General features: G+C 41.1%; 1 pseudogene; it reads left to right on the plus strand.

The window, feature by feature from the left end:
• The first annotated feature begins 2,885 nt into the window (after positions 1–2,885).
• On the plus strand, positions 2,886–9,393 carry LOC139931508 (trace amine-associated receptor 13c-like; annotated as a pseudogene).
• Positions 9,394–9,692: the final 299 nt, after the last annotated feature.

Raw genomic sequence — 9,692 nt, forward strand, 5'->3', positions numbered from 1 at the left:
AAAGTTACTTTATGCTATATATTCATTCATAGGCACAGAGCTGACAAGACAGGTAACAAATGAGGCTACAGAACTATCAAACCCAGAGAAAAAAAAAGGTGTGCTGGGCTAAAATACAGTCTAAAAACACCAAGCAAAAAAATCACTGTAATATTCCTGTTACTATAGGGACTTAGCGTGTCTATGATACTTAATACTGAGTTTATAATGAGTAGGTATCATCATTCATTCATTGTTTTCGATCGGGAAATTTCAGCACAATAAATAAAGACATCACATATGAAGCGAAGCCTGCGAAGCTAGTTCAGGCAGACAACTCGAATCGCGCTGCAGTCATGTGATACACACACTACTCATGCAACTCTAATCAAGCACCCCCCTCTCAATATGGCAGTCTATTTAAAGGTCCCATATTCTACACTTCCCAGTGTTTTATTTTATGTCTTGAGGTCCATTCAAAGCTGTGTGTGTGGTGTCATGAACCAAAAACACTCTCAATCCATTTTTACACGTTCATTTTCCAGCATCTCTCTGAGCCTTACCAAGAACAGGCTGTTTCTGTTGCTGTGTCTTTAAGGCTCATTAATATTAACAACCCCTCTGTTTTGATTGGCTAACCGTTTCAGGAGTGAAACGTGAGACACCGCGGCGCGGCAGCTATAGGTAGGGAAAACTCTCTGGTAAATACACAATGACAACCGCTCAACCGCTTTGAAAAAAACACTTTGTTAGTCTATTATTTCTTACAGAAATGATAATGAGCGAACCTTTGTGACGCCACAAAGTTACGGAAGTCCAAACGGCTCGTTTAGAGGCTCGCTTTTCTAATATGGATTGTGTGGATTTAGTTGGCGACTTGCGTTTTGATACTTTCACCATGTTTAGATAGACCATCCAACACCGGGGTTAACATATGTTTCTGCCAGAAAGTTCTGTCAAAGTGAGACTGGTAACCGCTGAGACTTCTCCGCAGGTACGTTTAGCTTAGCAATTAGCACTTATCCTTCCATTTGTCCTTTGTAGGCCTCCGTAATGCAATGGCTTTACTGTGTGTTATTTGCAAATGTGTTGCGGTTTCTGTCACCCTCTAGTGGTAAGAACATTTCACTTATTGCAGCTTTAATGTTGGTTTGATGCCATTACTTCACTCAGATGTTACTGTGTTGTTTCTTATGTGTTTTTGACAGCTGTGGCCCAATATTTGATTGTTTTAACTTGTGCTGTGTGTCATTCTGGCTAGCTAATTATTTGCTAACCAGTTAGCTAACCAACTAACCAACCATTGTCATAATAACAGTCAGAGACATCTCATGAAAACCTGATGGAAATTAGGGAAATTGTTGAGGAGTACACATAGCCTATAAAGGTGAGTTTGTATTGGAACTGGGCAATAAATATAAGACATTGTATACTTTGTTGATTGTAGGCTAAAGAATATAAGCTAGCTAAACATTTATTCTGAATCTTCATTTTTTGTGAATTTATTTATTTCCACATTGATTTGTTATGAATTTGAGCTGTAAAATCCACCAATTTAGGCAGGATGATAATAACAAAAGTGATAAGTTGTCTTTTTGGTTGTCCTGTATGTCCTTTAATTTTGAATACCAGTGAGCTCTATAAGCATTTTGACAAAAGTAGTGTTGGAAAGCTCTTGCTGCCAGGACATACATACACATGTGTGTATATATATATATATATATATATATATATATATATATGTGTGTGCATCTCAGATCATAAGATCTCAAGCACTGAGTCTACAGTATACACACAGCCACTAAGATTTAATGGTAAGTGGTAAGTATTTATAGTACTCAATGAGCTAAGTCATCTGCTCCATGGTGTCACATACTTTATGTCATTCATTCACCAAATAAACAACAATAACATAAAACAGTTTTACATATAGTTTATTGACTCCTCTGTTACATTTCTAAATTAAGGATATATAATTAAGGATAAGGATAAATAAGGATTAATGGGCAATTTAATGTTCAAAAATGTGCAAAATGTGCCCCCACCCCATGGAATTCTGGGTTATGGTGATTATGGACACAAGCATACTACTGTGTTAGAAGAGTTAAGACAGCAAGTAAGTGTCACCGATTATGTTTTCATCTGAGTCAAGGTGCGCTGTCACCGATTATGTTTTCATCTGTTATGGTGCTCCGACACCAGATTTTGTCCAGTATAGCACGGCGGTCTGTTTTCCTAGTAATCATTTCATTTAGGTGTCAACTGTGCAGTGCATTTCGCTGTTGCTGGTCGTTTTAAAGCTGCGTGCTTTCACTTCTTTCATTCGCTACTGACATTACATTATGTTACCGTAACATAACGTAATCTTATATATAACAAATCTTATAAGAGAACCTAATCACAATAAATTCTGGTGAGGTCATAACGGAACAATCCGTACCACAGGGAGAGGGGAGGAGGAGAGGCAGGAGGAAGGCAGGCCGCAGACTGAATAGCAAGCGGAACATTATGATGCATTGTGATGGGCAGGGCCCGCTTTGACCATCTTGCATTGGGGCCCGGCGCTGACTCGTTACGCTACTGGGCGCGTCTACCAGGACATACCGGCAGCGTCTTCTCTCTTCGATCGGATACCCCGGTGTCTGCTTCGGAAATATCACACCAAACGCTTTCAAAAGGAAGAGGGGATCCCGGGGGGAAATCAGGAACAGATTGAGTTTTATGGATTAAGGACTTCCTGCAGGACAGGCCCCAGCACGTGGTGGTCAATGGTTTTAAATCCAGCAACTTGATTTTAAATACTGGGGTGCCCCAGGGCTGTGTTTTGTCTCCCATCCTCTTCTCCATCTTCAAACGAAATAACCTGCACCAGCAATGGCATAACACTTTTCAAATACGCAGATGACATGGCCCTGGTGGCCCTCCTGAGAGACGAGGACTCTCTGTCCACATACAGGCAGTGTGTGGACACCCTGACTTCACGGATCGAGCAGAGCTCCTTGGAGCTCAACATCTCCAAGACCCAGGAGCTGTGCTGTGGGGTTGAGGCAAACATCTGGTCCCCCTCACCCCCTTTCAGAACCCCTGAGGCTGAAAGGGCAGCTGGTGGAGAAGGTCAGGGCTTTCAAATACCTGGGCAGGGAGCCTCCTGTCTTTCTCCCAACATGCTGACTAAGTTTACAAGAAGGCCCAGCAGCGCCTGTTCCTGCTGAGGAAGCTCCAGAGTTTTAACGTCAGGAAAGACATTTTAACAAATCACTCATTTAATCTGTTCTCAGCTTCATCACCTCCTGGTATAACTCCCTCTCTGTAAAAAACTAATCAAAACTTCCCAGGATCATCAAGCAAGCAAGTAAAATAGCCAGCACCCTCCAGCTCCAACTATCAGAACTCTACACCCAGTCAGTAGAACTCATCCCCTCCACAAAGCATTTCAAATACTCCCATCAGGCCGCCGTTACAAAGTCCCCCTGGCCAAAAAGAACATTTACAAGAACTTTCATCCCAACAGCCATCAGTATTTTAAACGAACAATGAATGACATAAACAGTCATATTTGCACATTGACACATGCACTTTTACCTCCAATCTTATGTTTTTAACCCTTATGTCTGTTTATTTGTTTTTAAATGGGGTATGTCTTTTTTCCCCTTTTGAGCCATGTCAAATACAATTTTCTGTCATGCTTTGTGACTAGTGCTGGGTATCGGTACTCAATACCTTTAAGGTATCAACCGAAATAACCCAGTACCAAGTAGTATCGAAACTTCTCCAGTCAAACGATACCTGCATTCGATACTTTTTGTACACAGATCTAGAAAAAAAAAAAATAAAAAAAAAAAAATATTTGTATGGTTTTGTTCACAGCCAATCACTGCAAGCGTTCTTCGATTTAAGACGTGTGATTTGCCCGCTACCGCAGCAGCTACAACCCATACAGTCTGTGGTGAAGTCGAGCGCTGTGTATGTGACGGAGTTGGCAGTTCAGCGTGCTGAGATGCCACCAAAATGTAAAAAAAGTGTACCGAATGAAGTACTCTATTGGTATCGGTATCACTTTAAGGGTACTGGTATTGTAATTTTTTAAACGATACCCAGCCCTATTTGTGATAGACAATAAAGTTTCTGAACCTGAATCAACTCCCTTCAGAGCCATTTATTAAACAAAACTGATGTACTTTAATGCAACTTCATGTAACTACAACATAGGCTCCAGAGCCATCATTAACATTCAGTGGATACACCTGTGCACTAAGCTGGGACAGCTAATTGGTTAGGCTAGGACAGCCCATCAGCTGCAGTAGAAACAAATACCATGATGTAACTCACAATATACAATCAGCAGGGTAAAAAGAAATGGGATAAAAAAAATCCAAGTTAAAATCATCTGTCATGATTCTTCTAGGGACATGAATCATGATTACCAAATCCCAAGTTCCCGAACAAAAGATATTCTTCCTATTAAACTTTTCTTAGGTTCTGGAAACTTAGCTGAAAGCCTGAGATTCTCAAATTAAAGAGACGTTGACAACAATTGCAGAATTTGAAGTTTATTGTCCATCCAACACCATGCTTTCTGCAGTGCAAACAATACATAATCCAAAATTAATACAAACTAAATACTAGTCAACTAATCAAACAATTACCTGGATTGAGTTGCAATTAATAATTAACTCAATATTACAACAGACTAAAAGGAAATGCAAATAAATACAGATAAACATAACGTGCTTACATTCTCAGGAACGCATGGCAGGGAAGTTGGATGGAGATCAGAGAGATCTGCAGTTCTAAGGGAGGGCCTTATATAGTGGCTTAAAGCACACCTGTCTGCAATTGGCTATCAAGCAGGGGAATGATTGGGTTCAATTGTAGTGAGTATTCTGTCCACCAGGGGGCCGCCATTTAGACGGCATGAGAGAATTCACAACACTTCCATAACACGATCATTAAGTCACCACAACACTTCATTAATTACATGATTCTAAAACACTTCTTACACCAGACCCGTTTGACTTTTGAAATTGAAATTTTAATTAATATATAGATTTACAGACTGTTTACATGGCAACCCTGTTACTTTGCATAAGGTAACAAGGTTGACATAAGGTAACAAGGTTGACATAAGGTAACAAGGTTGACAGTAACAGGGTTGACATTTTAAGCTTATATCAGCCATTACTCCCCATGTGATGAAGAACATGGGAACACATGACATGCATGTAGTGAGGGGTTACATCAGGGGTCTCAAATCATGTGCCACGGAGGGCCGAGAGTATGCAAGTTTTTGTTCCAATCAAACACTAGACCAGGTGAATTCACTGATTAGTTCCTCATGTCTGGTTGAAGGTGTGTTAATCAGTGAAATCAGCTGGTGTAGTCTTTGGTTGGAATGAAAACCTACTTGGCCCTCCATGGCACACGATTTGAGACCCCTTTTTGGATAATCCAGTGTTGATACCAAGCAGCCAAAACCACAGCCAATAAGGAAGTCCAATTAATTAATTTATTTATTAATTGCTATCTATTAATTGCTGCAGGTAAATAATTCACTCACGACTAAATTGATAGTGTTCATAAAGATAATTATTTGTGTGCGCTAAAGGATCAATCTGTAAAAACACATTTCCTTCTCAGTGCTCCTTATAATGATCGCTCCTTCATCAACAAGAACCTCTCTTATAAACGCTGCATTCACTTCTGCTGTTGGGTGTGTGTGATTTATGGCTTATAATGTGTTCATATTATCCAGCTAACTTCATCTTAAACCTGGGTTTTTGCAGGTTTGGGCTTAAGGCTCTGTTGCCCTGGTAACAAGTCTGGCTGGAAAATCCTGGGCATATGCCAAATTGTCAACAAACTTATCCGGTTAACTCAGGTAACCACGTACGTGAAACAGGACCCAGGTCTCTCTTGAAAAAGAGGTTGCATCTCAATGAGACAACCTGGTAAAATAAAGGTTAAATACAATAAAATAAAGTGGCGGCAGGCGACAATTCCTCTAACGTCCTCTAGGGGATGGCTCCAAAACCGGCCCATCTCCATGCAAGTCAATGGGACCACAACCCAACTTCTCACTCAAAATATAAAGTCAATAAAATGTTTTCGACAAGAGGTTTTGGTCTCAGTAGTTAATTTCATTTATTCTAATGTGTGTCCTTATGGCGATTTTCAAAATAGTTGTGTCATTAACGGGATATAATGGTTATAAAACGGGGTTGTTTTCCTAGTAATTGACAGGTCGCCTGTCCAGTGATCGACAGGTCGCTGATTACGGGCCAATAGCAGGCGGCGCTGCGACACCCCTCGGCTTCGCTCTGGCTACACTGGCTCCAAAAAACGTCAATATGGTGGTGATCGTAAACCCCAATTTTTTTACTTCAAAACGGCCCTTCAGAAACCTGTGGGTGATCTTTTTTCTTACAGTCTATGGTTGATACTCAACTATCAGGTGATGTTTAACAAAGTGTCACTTGCCTATTCGGTGCATCCCCACAGACTATGTAACCCTAACACTGACCTTGCCATAACCCTAACCTAACCCTAACCCCATTTTTAAACCTAAACCAAATGGTAACCTGACCCTATTTCTAACATTAAACCAAACCCAAAGATTAATCCTAGCCCAGACACTGATTATCTACAGAGACTTTCACAAAATTATGAGTATCACTTGAAACTCAGTAGACTTTGTAGTAACATGTTATAGTCACTTGATAGGAAGCTGAGTATCAACATTGGACTATCCAAATAAAGTGTGACCGAATGTAGTGTTGGCAGGGATTAAATTGGATTTGAGCTCTTCTCCGGCTCCTAGGCTGTCTTAATTTTTTTCTTTTTCTTCCATTTCCTTTTATGGATTTTTTTCTCCTGATGTGCATAAGGATATGTTTATGCCTTTATTGTGCATTATGTATATAGTTCTTAATATTTTCCCTAACTATATGTATATTTGTAATATGTCTCACTCCCTTATGAGCTATTGTGTTTGCTGTAAGTTTGCCCCTAACGTTTGATATAAATACTGCAACTCTGCCACCTTTTGTCGCTGCACCTGTTCACAGGTGTTTGTAATTATAGGCTCAGCCCTGGGTGTGGTGTTAAGCTGAATAAATAGTACTTTTGCATCTGACAGAAGTGTGCGAATAGCATTTTTCTCTTTCCAGTGTTATGCCTTAGCTTCCAGCACCTTCATTTTTGGGTGTGCGGTTGATTCTGTATCATATCACAAAAGCCTATAAGGACAAACATTGCAAATTAGCTTATGTTATAAATGTTATGATATGTGACATCAGACTATTTTTTTAAGATGTTCTATGTCTATGTATCTGTCCCTATTCAAATAAACATTTGAATGAATAAATGTGGGCGTTTCAACAAGTAAAACACATAAAGAATGCTTTCAAGCTGCAGCAACAAAATCCCGTTCTTCCACTTCTTCCGACATAACTTGAACACGGCAGAAGACCGGCAGCAAGACAACTAAACAAGGAAGTGTGTGAGCAATGCTAAAAAAGTATCAAATGGACTATTATAACTGAAATGTCATGATCAACTGTTCAATCATAGCTATTTAAAGATATGTGTAACTGCAGTGTGAGTGTTATTGTGTGCCTTCACTTTCCGTCCTCCATCTCTTGAGCTGACACTTCAGGATCTGTCTTACTCTGTGGAGATAGTTGGATGTTTCTTTCTTTCTTGCCTCCTCTTTATGTTTCCCATGCGATTGTGGAACCCTCAGGTACTTGTAGCTGTCCTGTATGTATATTGTGATAATATATAGACAAGGAACAGAAAACAGCAGTGGCGATAGATGTAGCGGTTCCAAGTGACAGTTACATCGAGAAGAAGGAATATGAGAAGCTGGAACAACACCAGGGTCTGAAAGAGGAGAGGATGTGGAAAGTGAAGGCAAAATTGGTCCCAGTGATGGTAGGAGCACTTGGGGCTGTGACCCCCAAGTTGGGAGAGTGGCACCAACAGATTCCAGGAACAACATCTGTGATTTTCATCCAGAAGAGTGCAGTCCTAGGAACAGCTAAGATACTGTGCAGAACCCTCAAACAAAAGGATGAGTAGGGAGGGAGGAGGGATTGGGAAGGGAGGAAGAGAGAGAAAAGAGGTGAGGAAGAAGAGAGAGAGGGCAGCAGAGTGAGGGGGGGTTGGGTGAGGTGAGGTGGGGGGTGGGGGGGGGCAAAATGGAAGAGAGAGATAAATCAGCTGTATGATAGAGAGCTTTGGTCAGAAAGCTGCCAGACCTCAGCAGCTTCTCCTCTCCTCCTCTCTCTCTGATGATGGAGACCCTGGAAGGAGGTGAACTCTGCTTTCCACAGCTCCTCAACACTTCCTGCAGGAAGCAGAAGCATCTGCGCTCCAAGGCCATGCTCCTCTACATTCTGCTGTCCTCCATCTCTCTGCTCACCGTGGGCCTCAACCTGCTGGTCATCATCTCCATCTCCCACTTCAGGCAGTCATAGATTTTTTCATGTGCACTAATGATTTTGTGTTTTATTAATGCTTGATTTCTGCTACATTTGGTGATGAAATATATGACTACAATTATTTATGTTGATACGGATGATGATCCTCTCTCACAGGCAGCTCCAAACCCCCACCAACCTCCTCCTCCTCTCCCTGGCTGTCTCAGACCTCCTTGTGGGCCTCCTGATGCCGGCTGAAATCTTCCTCAAAGGGGCCTGCTGGTTTCTTGGTGACTTCATGTGTGCAATGAGCCAATATTCCATCACAATCATTACCTCTGCCTCAGCAGGAAACATGGTGCTCATATCAGTCGATCGCTATGTAGCTATTTGTGACCCTCTGCGTTACCCCACCAAAATCACTCAGAGAAGAGTTAAAGTCTTTCTTTGTTTGTGCTGGGTCTGTTCTGTTTTCTATAGTGGTCTCCTTTTACAGGATCACCTGGGACAACCAGGCAGGTATAATTCATGTTATGGAGAGTGTGTATTGGTCATTAACTACATTGCAGGAACTGTTGAAGTTGTTGTGACCTTTATTGCTCCCATAACTGTCATCATAGTTCTGTATATGAGAGTATTTGTGGTGGCTGTGTCTCAGGCTCGTGCCATGCGATCCCACACTGTGGCTGTCACACTCCAGCGTTCAGTGACTGTAACTGCTAAGAAATCTGAGAGGAAAGCAGCCAGGACTCTTGGTATTGTCGTAGTTGTGTTTCTGATATGTTTCTGTCCATATTACTGTGTCTCTCTCACAAGCCAGGACATCTTGACCAGTGTTTCATTTGAGGCCTTTGTGGTCTGTCTGTTCTATGTTAACTCCTGTCTAAACCCTGTGATCTATGCCTTTTTCTACCCTTGGTTTAGAAAATCTGTTAAACGCATTGTTACACTTCAGATACTGCAGCCTGACTCCTGTGAGGCCAACATGTTGTAAAGAGAGGCTGTGGAGGGATTTAAACAAGACCTTTTCTATCAAGGAGGAAATATATTTGTTCATGCTGTTGCTAAGTTACTGAATTCAAAAAGCCAAAGGTTCGCACAAATTTAAAAACATGCTACTTTTCTTTCATTTACTGTATGTGACAGTGCGCTTATGTCCGCTTTTGGTTAGAAAGCATCATTTTGTTCTCATTTGAGTTGCTCTTTGATTGCTGTATAACATTTTCTCCATTGCTGTTTCCATCCTTCCAGTCACAGTCATAAGCATTAGTGTATATAAGATAAGATAAGATA

This window comes from Centroberyx gerrardi, chromosome 10 (assembly GCF_048128805.1).
Source record: "Centroberyx gerrardi isolate f3 chromosome 10, fCenGer3.hap1.cur.20231027, whole genome shotgun sequence".
NCBI classification, from domain to species: Eukaryota; Metazoa; Chordata; class Actinopteri; order Beryciformes; family Berycidae; genus Centroberyx; species Centroberyx gerrardi.